Genomic DNA, 12450 nt, shown 5'->3' with positions numbered 1-12450 from the left:
GAGCCTTCACCATGGACCACTGATCACACTAAAGTTGTCTAGAAAATCAAAAGCAAAGTCCATACATTGCCAATCCTCTATCTCGAAGATGAAGATCTCCCAAAATTGTTGAGAGTGATGCTAGCAACCTTTGATGGGGAGGAATACTAAAGCAAGTCAAAGAAGGGACCGAGAAAATTGTATAATTTGCCTCAGGTACATGGAACCTAGCAGAGAAAACTACTCCACTATCGAAAAACAGGCAAAAGATGCCCGGACTGTATAGAAAAGTTTGATATACACCTTGTACATAAACAATTTTTTCTTAGAGTTGATGGTTCAGCCTTGAAAAAGGTTCTAACTTAAGAAATAAAAAAATCTGGGAGAAGCCAAGCTAATTAGATGGCAAGGACTATTTGCTAACTTTGATTTTGAAGTTGGGCATGTCAAAGGAGAACAAAATTGCTTGCCTGACTTCCAAAGCAGAGAATATATGGAACAAAATGACCATTTGATGGTTATAGTAACTGAATGGAATCCAAACACTAAGAAAGAAGAACTCCGAAATATTTCAGATGACACTCCTTGGCCGGTATACTTAGAAAAATGGAATCCAACATGGCAACATAGAAACACCAAGGTCATGGATGCCAACTTGCAGCCCCACATATACTTACAGCATCTAGTGCCTGAAAGGAAGATCCATCCAAAATCTGGCGAGTGGATTCATGAACATCGAATATTGCAGAAGAAGCTTTATATGAAAGCTTCAAAGATATAAGTGTAATTTAGATAGAAGGAATTGATAAGAAAAAATTCTATCATAAAAATTACACTATAAACAAGACACGGAACCCAAACCATTTCTCAAAATACATGTTGCCACAGACGACTACACTAATTAATGTTAAAAACTAATAATTATAATATTACTTTTACTTACTATATTAATAAATCTAACTGATGTACAAAATCGTTTTCAGCTAATGCATAAAGTATGCTTTATTTCTAGTTAAAATGGCTTAAATGTTTAAGCAATATATCACTGTAATAATGAATATGTATTTTCTGAAAAATAAAAATATTTATTCTCGTACGAAATTGGTTAAGTAACGCATACCTTCACGTTTTGAAGCAAGGTTGGACAATACTTTTCAGTGGCTCTTTGGAGAATTAGTATTTTCTTAAAATTATTGTTATGCTTTTCACAATACCAACTAACCTAATACTAATCTAATAGTTTAATATAAATGGAATAAATGCACGGTACATAGTACAGAGCAATAAGTATGTTCAATTGGGTAAATCAAATTAGACATAAATTTTTCCCTTAGTTAAGAAAAACCAATGCCATAATAATTTCCATACACATGCTTTTTTTTGTTATTTCAACTCCGGTAATGGCGCGCAACCGATTGTCGTTCATAGCAAATGGTTGGTTCCAGCATGCAAAAATCTTTTCACAACGCACCCCATGACACATCCCTTTGCCTTTTATTATACGATTTTGTCATTATTATCCCTCCTGCTCACTTCTCCTTGCACGTTGCAATACGTACTCCATTTACTTGAACTTATTTAATCGGTGACTAGTATAGGCTGTCATTCGCAACCTTTCGTTCTCTTTCTGCTACCATCCTGGCGGACTCTGTGGAATCGAAATTGTTTTCTGCATGGGCGTTTTCAGGGCACCCTACTGCTCTGCTTCTCTTGCCAAACCACGCAATGATGTCTGAGAATACCAATTCTGCGTTCTCTGGAGGTTCTCCATATGTCAATCCATGCCACATATCAGGGTACAATTTCAGAGTCTTGTCTGTGCTTTTGGCAGAAGCATATAGTAATTTGCTCACAAATGGGTTTGTCACTTTATCGGCTTCACCATGAACAATCAGAAAAGGAAACCTCACCTGCATCATATAATTCATTATGACCGCGATAGCCCATTTAGTTAAGGGGTTTATTAAAGGTAGCCGCAGAAAAATTGTAGATTGAATTAAATGTTAGAATACGGTACCTCGTCCAACTGTTTCTCTATGTCCAGACTGATCATGAGAAGCTCGTAAGTCGTTTTCAGACGAGGTCGACCTTGATAAGCATACGGATTTGCCTGAATCTGTGCTTATGTGGAGATATTAGAGAAAACAAAAACCATGAAAATTAATAAGAAATTCTACAAGAAACAAATCAACAATATGATTCATTACCTTCTGTCTCATTTCTGGTTCCTTGAAGCCAACGTCTACAATACCCTCAGTGGGTACAACCTTCCACGTTGGGATTATTGAAGTTAGCTTCTTCAATATGTTTATAACGAGGGGGTGAGGCTTTAACTCTTATGATGTCTTTTGCAACAATAAACGAGGTGAGTGCTAATATAATGATTCAACCATGTAATGTGAAATATTAATATAATGTATACCTTGCACATAGGTGCAACAAGAATAGCTCCACTCCAATAGTTAGGCTGCTTTCTATGGATGAGAAGTGCCACTGCTCCTCCCATTGATTCTCCATAAAGGAACCTCGCGTTCTCCCTATACTCAGCATGTTCTGCAATGTAACTATCATACTTTCTTATGACCACTAGTAACTGCACAACTTGGTTCTTCCAGTGGACATTAATTACCCTAATATTTAAATATATCGCATGCAGTGAAAGTCCCAATAATACATACCAGCGACGGTCCTGAAAAAATTTGTACAATCCATTACAAGGTCATCGATGTTTTTTATGTAACAGCGTGTTCCAACAGATTTTCCATGCTCTTCATAATCTATACCAAATACTGCATACCCTACCTTTGCAATCCTCACTCCTGTGTCTGATAATAGGTCCAACTCGGTTATTAATTTTAGAGCTAAATTAATACGAAATTTTGGTAATGACACTCTAACAAATATTGTTCATTCGTGAACATCCTGGTCATATTTACTTATATTATTCCAGGGAAAAGAGTTAAAAGTACCTTCCATGAAAATGCTGCACTCCATGCCATAGCCTGCAAGCACAAGAAGAAAACAAATTACACAACAGAAACTCAAAATCCTTAACAAATTTACAAAGTGGCGAATCCATGGATTCGTGACTAGGTTGCATTATGATGTGGACAATGAATTGGGAAGCTGACCATGGCAGAGACATATGACGGCTTTGACCGCTTCCTTATCTGCAGGTAACCATCTAGAAGTAAAGAGCTTCACTCCTCGCGAACTTTCAATGAACTCCTGGATGAGGATTGTGTTTAAAGAACATTAGTAATGGAAATTTATCATTCTTATGAGACACTGACCCAATATTAAAATCTCACCTTCACAGCTATTGATTATTTGAGTTTAATAACAAAAAAAATTATTTCATATGTATAATAAACTACTTTGGTTGAGACATGAGAACTTGCCTAAGATCTTGGCTAGGATTCTCTTTAATTGCTTCTTTTTATCAAATATTTACTTTCATAAATATATTTCCAAAATAATTTCATCCCTTTCAACACAATTTGTATAGAAATTTGATCCTCTCAACAATGAATAACTTAAAAAATTAAATTTACGAATTATTTATCTTATGTTACTGTCTTTATTTACCTCTTCCTAGTTGACAAGGCTACTGAGTTGTTCCACCCCTGACATGTCCACCACCACCACACAATAATCTTTGAATTGTAGAAATAAAGGCCTTAAAGATTGGCTCCAGAGTTGCAACCCTGACATGTGTTGGGAATTTCTGGTAATTCCAAACAAAATGAATAGAGGAAAAATGCTATGTTTTTATCACAGGATCTTAACACAGGGAAGCTAAAATTGTTTTCTGAAGAACATAGTTTTACACACACATAAAAACTTTGTATTCATTAATAAGACTGAGTTTACAATATTCTTCCTCTCACAGAGGGATTACAACATGACACTTCAGTTCCAGTTCCAAAAAAAATACTCTGTCTCTCCAGAAAATCTTACACTGCTGTGTGTAAAAATTTTATTTACATTCAGTTCTGTAAAAAAGAACTTCTCGTTTCATTCACACGGCTGCATATTTCATTTTAATCTCTCAAAAAAAAAAATTTCTCTCGCACTGCTGTGCATTCCTTTCTTTTACTTTGCACTGTTGTGCGTATTTTTCACTTTCATTACATACTCAGAACAACATAAAAAAATGACATTACATATTGTTTTACTTATGCCCTAAGACAAAACTCCCGTGAAATTAAAAAAAAAAACTATAAAATTAAAATCTTTACCAAAACTTACCAACCGTAATAAATTTCATTTATTATTTCACTGACAAAGCTGGCGGTCAATGAAAAATTCACTTCACGTCACGTAATAGATAGCATGCCTGTACATCAACCATTGAATTATGCGATTTGCGATTTGATCGCATCGCGCAATCGCATTCGGTGCAAAACAGGGTGGAGGCTTGACACATATGGGTGCGATCTGCGATATGGTGATCGAATCGCATCGCAACATCACATTGGAAAAATTTCAAGGGAACAGACGGAGGCAGCGGGCATGGATGCGATTTGCGATCTGCGATTAGATCGCATCGCAAGGGAAAAACATGCGGTTTTCTGAAATAAACACTGCAGTTGAAAGTATCATTTCAACACTCCCCTTTAATTTCAACTGTTGGGTTATCAGTCATACCGAGACATTTCCTCAAAAACTCAAAACTTTTCTAGCCCAATGGTTTGGTCAGTATGTCTGCAACCTACTCCTGTGTTCTGCAGTGTTGTAAAACAATTTCTCAATTGTTTACCAATTCCCTGATGTAATGAAACTTTGCGTCAATGTGTTTCGTTCTCTTATGAAACACAACATTCCTGGATAATAAAATAGCTGAACTATTGTCACAAAAAATCACAGTTCCTTTTGCTTGTTCTTGGCATAAGCTCCTTAACATCCTTTTCATCCAAATTTCCTGACACGGTGTTGCTGTAACTGCCACATATTCTGCTTCTGTTATAGACAATGCTACAATAGGTTGTTTTTTAGAAGCCCATGAAATGGCTCCTGAACCCATGTGAAAAACATAACCGGATGTACTTTTCTGATCATCTACACTTCCAGCCCAATCACTATCAGTGTATCCAATTAAATCTGAACATTCTGAAGCAGTATATAAAATGCCAAACCTTTTAGTACCTTTAACATACCTCAGAATCCTTTTTGTTGCCTACTAATGTGCTCCTTTTGGTTTCCCCATGAATCTGGAAATTAAACTAACAACATACATTATATCTGGCCTAGTTGCAGTCAAATACATGAGGCTGCCAACTATGCTCTTGTACAAACTAGGATCAAAAACCGTGCCGTTTTCCTCTATGCTGAGTTTTAATCCCATCACTGTGGGAGTGATTGCTACCTTGCTCTCCTGCATATTAAATCTTTTCAACACTTCATTAATATATTTTGCTTGTCAGATAAAAATCCCAATTTCATTTTGTTCTACTTCTATTCCTAAGAAGTATCTTAGCAAGTTACCCATGTCAGTCATTTCAAATTCTTCTTTCATGACTGTTTTGAAATTTTCAATAAGATAATTATCATTACCTGTAAAAATAACATCATCAACATATAACACAACAATTAGTAATTTACCATCCTTTTCTTTGATGTAGAGAGTGGGTTCTCCCTCACACTTTTAAAATCCATTTTCCAGTAGATAGGAATCTATCCTACTGTACCACGCTCTTGGTGCTTGCTTCAGCCCATAAAGAGATTTCTTCAATCTACATACTTTGTGCTTTTGGCCTTTCTTTTCATAGCCTAGAGGTTGTTCAATGTAAATCTTTTCTATTAACACTCCATTTAGGAATGCTGACTTCACGTCCATTTGGTAAACTTTCCACTTCTTTTGTGCTGCTATGGATAGCACTGCTCTCACGATTCCCATTCTAGCAACCGGTGCAAAAGTTTCCTCATAGTCTCTCCCATACTGCTGCTTGTATCCTTTGACAACCAGTCTTTCCTTGTGTCTTTCTATTTTGCCTTCAGTATTACTCTTGGTCTTGTAGACCCATTTGACTCCAATGACTTCTTTTCCTTTTGGTAGTTCAACTAAATCCCATGTCTTGTTTTTTTCTATGGCGTTGATCTCCTCATCCACAGCTTCTATCCATTTCCTATCCTTAATTTCTTCTTCTAAATGAACAGGGTCATCAACATGACAATATAAAGCAAACAAAAAGTTCATACCTTCATTTGTTGCCTCTTGTTCATAAATATCACTTAAATTTCTGAACTTCTTACCTCTTTCATTTGGTGTACAAGTACTTGAAGAAGCACTTGAATTTCCTCCTTGTGGTGTGCTTGAAGAAGAACTTTCATTTCTCCTCAAGGGTATCTCTTGCTTCCCTTGTGTTGGTGCTACTATTTGGGGATGTATTTCAGCCATCCCCTCATCATTTTCATCATGTGACAAAGAGTTTTTAACATTCACTGTTTTCTCTATGCTTCCATCCCAAGCTTCATCCTCAATGAACTGAACATCTCTACTCACAATAAGTTTCTTGGTGAATGGGTTATACAACCTGTAAGCTTTGGATTCCTCACTGTATCCAATGAAAATACATTTCTCTCCTTTGCTGTCCAACGTATTCCTTAGCTGATCTGGAATGTGTGCATAAGCCACACATCCAAAAACTTTCATGTGGGTGACTCCTTGCTTTGTCCCACTCCATTCTTCTTCTGGCACACTATTCATGACTGCTTTTGTAGGGCATCTCTTCAAAATGTACGCTGCACAGTGCACAACTTCAGCCAAATAATCATTTGGCAAATGCTTTTCCTTTAACATACTCCTCGCCATATCCATGATTGTCCTATTCTTCCTTTCGGCAACTCCATTTTGTTGCGGAGTGTACCTAGTGGTAAACTGCTTATGAATTCCATTTTCTCTACAAAAACGTAGAAATTCCTTGGAGATATATTCACCTCCTCTATCAGTTCTCAGAACTTTGATATGCAGCCCACTTTGGTTTTCTATAAGTGCCTTGAAATCGCAAAATCTTTCAAACACTTCACTTTTGTTCTTCAGGAAATAAACCCAAGTTTTTCTAGTAAAATCATCAATGAATGTTAGTATATAGTGGCTACCTACAAGTGATGGAGTTTGCATCGGTCCACATAAATCTGAATGGATGATCTTTAAGGGTGCTTGGCCCTTATGCTTTTCCCAGATGGAAAACTTTCTCTGTGTTGTTTCCCCAAGATACAACCTTCACAAAGGCTATCTGGTTTCTCTATCAATAATAATACTCTTACCATTCCTTTTGTATTCAACAAGTTAAGACCTCCAAAGTTGAGATGTCCAAATCTCAAATGCCACAACCAATTTTCATCCTTTGATTCGCTTTAGAAAGCCTCTTGTGTCAATGTTGCTATTTCTTCTTTATTTTTTAAATCTGCTTTCATTCTAAGAGGGAACATCATGTTCCTTGTCATCTTCACTTCAGCAATACCTCGTTTGTTGGGTGCTCTATCTATGATGGTGCATACATCATTCACAAAGAAAACATTATACCCCTTTTGAGTGAGTTGTCCAATACTTAAGAGGTTACATTTTATTCCAAGAACATAATAAACATCTGCTATGGTTTTCTTTTCACCTTTCTTCATTAAAACATTTACTTCTCCTTTTCCCATAACATAGACTTTATTATCAGTCCCCAGTGTGACTTGTGACTTCACATTCTGATCTAACATAGAAAACAGGGCTATGTTTCCTGTCATATGGTTACTGCAACTGGAGTCTAGAAACCATACATCTTCACTCTTTTCTTCAGCCATATTACAAGCTAAAAACAAATTATTTTCGCTGATATTTTCTCTAGTGAAATTTGCACTAGTTCTATTATTCATATCATGCTGCTTCTTCCTACATTCATTTGCATAATGCCCATATTTTTTACAATAGTGACATTGGACATTGGATTTATCATACCTTTGATCTTGAGCATGATGTTGTCCACTTTGTTGGTTGTTGCCTTCGCCTTGGTTCTAATTTTTATTGCTGCCTCTTCCTTGAGCATTTGCTGGACTGTTTCTTCCACCTTTGTTTTGGCTTCTGCCTCTTCCTCTCTTGTTTCCTCTACCTTGACCTCTTCCTCTTTCGAAGAACATCTAGGTCTTAAAGGCATGTTCTAGAGATGAGTTTTCATTTCTACTCAATCTCTGTTCATGTGTTGTCAGTGATGCATGTAGTACATCGAATGAGAAGTTTGAAAGATCCTTTGTCTCTTTTATGGTGGTGACAATAACATCAAACTTTGAGGGTAGGATCCTCAATAGTTTCTCCACAATCCTCCTTTCTTCAAGAATCTCTCCATGAGACCTTATCTATGTGACCAGACCAAGCACATGTGTGAAGAATGAGCCAATATTAGCTGACTCCTTCATGCAGAGATTCTCAAAATCTTTCGTTAGCAACTGTAATTTTGTTGTCTTCACTTTCTCCATGCCTTGATAGGTTGTCTTGAGAGTTTGTCATGCTTCTTTGGATCTCTTGGCTGCTGCTATCCTTGGAAACACACTCTCATGCACTGCTTGATACAAAACGTAGAGGGATTTTGAATCCTTCTTCTTATTTCTCTTGAACAAATCTTTCTTTGTTTGAGTTAAATTATTAAACTCATTTTCATCTGCTCGTTCTTCAAAACCATCCTCAACAAATTCCCATAAATCTTGTGAGGCAAGCAAAGCTCTCATAGCTATTTCCCAATAGTCATAGTTTTTCCCATTAAATTGTGGGAGTTGGGTATTACAAATACCCATGCTAGTGCTGGCTCCAACCATTCTTGCACTCTTAAATATGCTTCAAAATACTTGACTGTGTATTAAAATAACTGACTGTCCTCAGCAGTAACACACAAACTAACTTGAGAAATACCTTGTATTTTTATTCACTGAGTCTTCTCTCTGCTGGAGAAGCTGCTGCAGCAAGAAATACTTCCTTCAGCTTCTTTGACACCTTCAAAGACCCTGGACATGCTCTGATACCATGTTGGGAATTTCTCGTAATTCCAAACAAAATGAACAGAGGAAAAATGCTCTGTTTTTATCACAGGATCTTAACACAGGGAAGCTAAAATTGTTTTTTGAAGAACAGAGTTTAACACACACATAAAAACTTTGTATTCATTAATAAGACTGAGTTTACAAGATTCTTCCTCTCACAGAAGGATTACAACAGGACACTTCAGTTCCAGTTCCAAAAAAAAATTACTCTGTCTCTCCAAAAAATCTTACACTGCTGTGTAAAAATTTTCTTTACATTCACTGCTGTAAAAAAAAATCTTCTCGTTTCATTCACGCCGCTGCATATTTCATTTTAATCTCTCAAAATAAAAAATTACTCTCGCGCTACTGCGCATTCCTTTCTTTTTCTTCGCATTGCTGTGCGTATTTTTCACTTTCATTACACACTCAAAACAACATAAAAAAAATGACATTACATACATTACATATTGTTTGACTTATACCATAAGTCAAAACTCTTGTGAAATAAAAAAATAAAAAAATTAAAAACTATACCGTAATAAATTTCATTTATTATTTCATTGACAAAGCCTGCGGTCAATGAAAAATTCACTTTACCTCATGTAATAGATAGCATGCATGTACATCAACTGTTGAATTATGCGATTTGGGATTTGGTCGCATCATGCAATCGCATTCGGTGCAAAACAAAGTAGAGGCTTGACACACATGGATGCAATCTGCGATATGGCGATTGAATCGCATCGCAATTTCACATCGAAAAAATTTCTAGGAAACAGACGGAAGCAACGAGCATGGATGCGATTTGCGATCTGTCATTAGATCACATCGCAAAGGAAAACAGGCTGTTTTCTGAAATAAACACTGCAATAAACACTGCAGTTGAAATTATCATTTCAGCAATATGCTTCGAACTATACGACTAAAACACTGGATCCAACAATAAAAAGTATGATACTAATACTATCAAATCTAGCATAAGTCGACTTTCTTCTAGTGTTATCAGTCCTATGCCATCAAATCACTACGCTCTTAGCTGCATTCATCTCTTCTCAACATGGATTGTGTCTGCAATAGATGGAAACGGAGTTGTCTATGTTATGGAGTTTTTCAATCAGCGAAATAATGGTTGGTTAAATGGTTTAAAATCTGTTTTTGTTATATATATAGGTTTATTCTCTGAAAATTTGTTAAGATAATTTAGAGTTTATAATTTAAATGTGTGATTCTAATATATCTCTGCATGATTTTGAACTAATTGAATTCTGCATCATTTTGAACTAATTGAATTGAGAAATATCCGTGAAAACTCCAAAATATAACAAATTTAATGGAAAAATATCTAAAAAAAACTCCAAGGAATATAACAAAGAACAAATTTAATTGAAAAATATCTAAAAAAAAACTCCAAAATATATAACAAATAGACTAAAGCAATGAATGATACCATACAAAGAGATTTCTTACCATAGCAACTAAGTTGGCCAAGCCGAGAAGATTTCTCCAAAGTGTCAGAGAATATAATATAATTGTGATCCAGCAGAGCGCTGAACTCAAACAAGGCGGTCAAATCTGTAGCTACCCAGCGATGAAAACATCTACCACTGATAACTTTGCTCGAATTCGGAACATGAGTTTCAATGGTGTGTTTGACAGGCTGGATATTCAGGCTGGATATTTTGGGCACCTTATCCTCCTTTTTCAACGGCTCTGCAAACCTCTCGTTTTTCAGTGATTTTGAAAACACCAAATCGAAAGGCCTGTCATTCTCGAAGTATCGATGGCAAATTACTCTTCTCTAAGAAAAACCCATTGACAGTAGGTCTTCACAGTAATAACCAAATTATGCATAACTTTCCATACTAATTAAAAAAATGTAAGAGAGTGGATTTCGTGGAGTATAGGATTCTACGTTTCGTCTTGCAGTAATCCTTATACCAGGATTATACGTTTCGTGTTTCAGTAATCGTCATACCTTCTACTGCGTAAATCCTTTGAATGGCCAAGATTAACCTTCATCTACCTATATATGTGAAACTACCTGACAAAAATTTCGAATCTGTCATTGCAACAGACAGGAAGGCATTTAAAAATATCATGTAACGTCAACGTAATTTTCTGCAACCATTAACTGAGCAAGTAAATTGAAAGTGATTTTAAAATTTTCTGAAACCATCAACTTAATTTTCTGAAACCATTACTAAATGGCCATTGGGTATGTAAATTGACTCTTCGAACTTACTGAAGGAGTCCATTTTTCTAAATAATTGGGAACTTGCATTTGCAAGGAATACCTTTCTCTGTAACGATGAAAATATAAGCTTAATCCTATTGGAGATTTGTGTTATGGAGTACTCAACTGTAAAGATAATTACTAACGATTTTGTGATGCGTGTAGCTGCACTCTTTACAAAGCAAAGGTGCATTTCCTTCACCGGGAAGCAATGGCATGTGAGTCACTTCGTTCCATATCACTTGCTTCGAAGTCATAATCATAGTGATATTAAAAATCACTTAAGATAATAGTTTGTTAGAAGTGCAAAGTTCTATTTTCTAACTTAATTTATTTAATTTTGTATTACTATATTTTATTAAAAATATTATATATATAATTGATTAATTGATTAATAGCACTTTTCACATTCTTCTTGAAATATCTACTTAAATAATATTGATATATTTTAATGTTTCATCACATTATACCTTTAAAAATATCGTTAAGATCATAACTATTAATAATAATAAAAAAACCGTTTAAGGTTTAGGTTCTTTAAAATGTGGATGATTATTTTTTTAAATTTTTATATAATTATTTTTTGTTAATATATGGTGTCAAATGGTTGGGTTGGAATTATAAATGTTTTAATGTTATATTATATTAGTTTATCTATGGTTTATTTGTTTTGAATAAGCAATTTTTTGGGGTTCAATCTAGGTTAGAATTATTATTTTTTTAAATGTTTTAATCACATAATACATTGGTTAATTGATTTTTTATTTGTTTGAATAAGTAATTTCTTAAAGTGTGTCCATCTAAGTTGAAATGTCGTGTTTTATATAACATGGTAATAGAGTTTATATGAAGGTGCATTCTTTTTGTTTATTATAATTTTAAACTTATGATATTATATATATCAAAATGATTATGGGTTTTATTATTTGTGTGCATTTTAGTGTTAAGCAAATTATTTTATTGCATTGAAGTATTGAATTTTGAAAGAACATTATTTATTTCATTTGAAAAAGTTTATGCTTTTCCAAGGTACAACTATTTTTTAATCCAAAGGTATAAAGTTTCATTATGGTTTTTTTTTTTTTAACATTGTATTAATATTTTACTTTTTCCCATTCTTATTCTTGGTTTGCTATCCTTATATATATATATAGAGAGAGAGAGAGAGAGAGATGTATGTATGCTCTTTGTTGTGTGATTTGTGCAATCTCAACAAACCAAAAAAAAAGACAAAA

The 12450-nt window shown here is 34.9% G+C and overlaps 1 pseudogene; it reads right to left on the bottom strand.

Annotated features, from left to right (window-relative positions):
- Positions 1-1568: 1568 nt before the first annotated feature.
- On the bottom strand, positions 1569-3621 carry LOC149188696 (caffeoylshikimate esterase-like; annotated as a pseudogene).
- Between the last annotated feature and the right edge of the window lie 8829 nt (positions 3622-12450).

The sequence above is a fragment of the Pinus tabuliformis genome, chromosome 3_1 (assembly GCF_031772625.1).
Source record: "Pinus tabuliformis cultivar Carrire ecotype Pingquan chromosome 3_1, CPIR1, whole genome shotgun sequence".
NCBI classification, from domain to species: domain Eukaryota; kingdom Viridiplantae; phylum Streptophyta; class Pinopsida; order Pinales; family Pinaceae; genus Pinus; species Pinus tabuliformis.
Note: the sequence above shows the minus strand (reverse complement) of the source record. Positions and strands in the feature narration are given on the sequence as shown.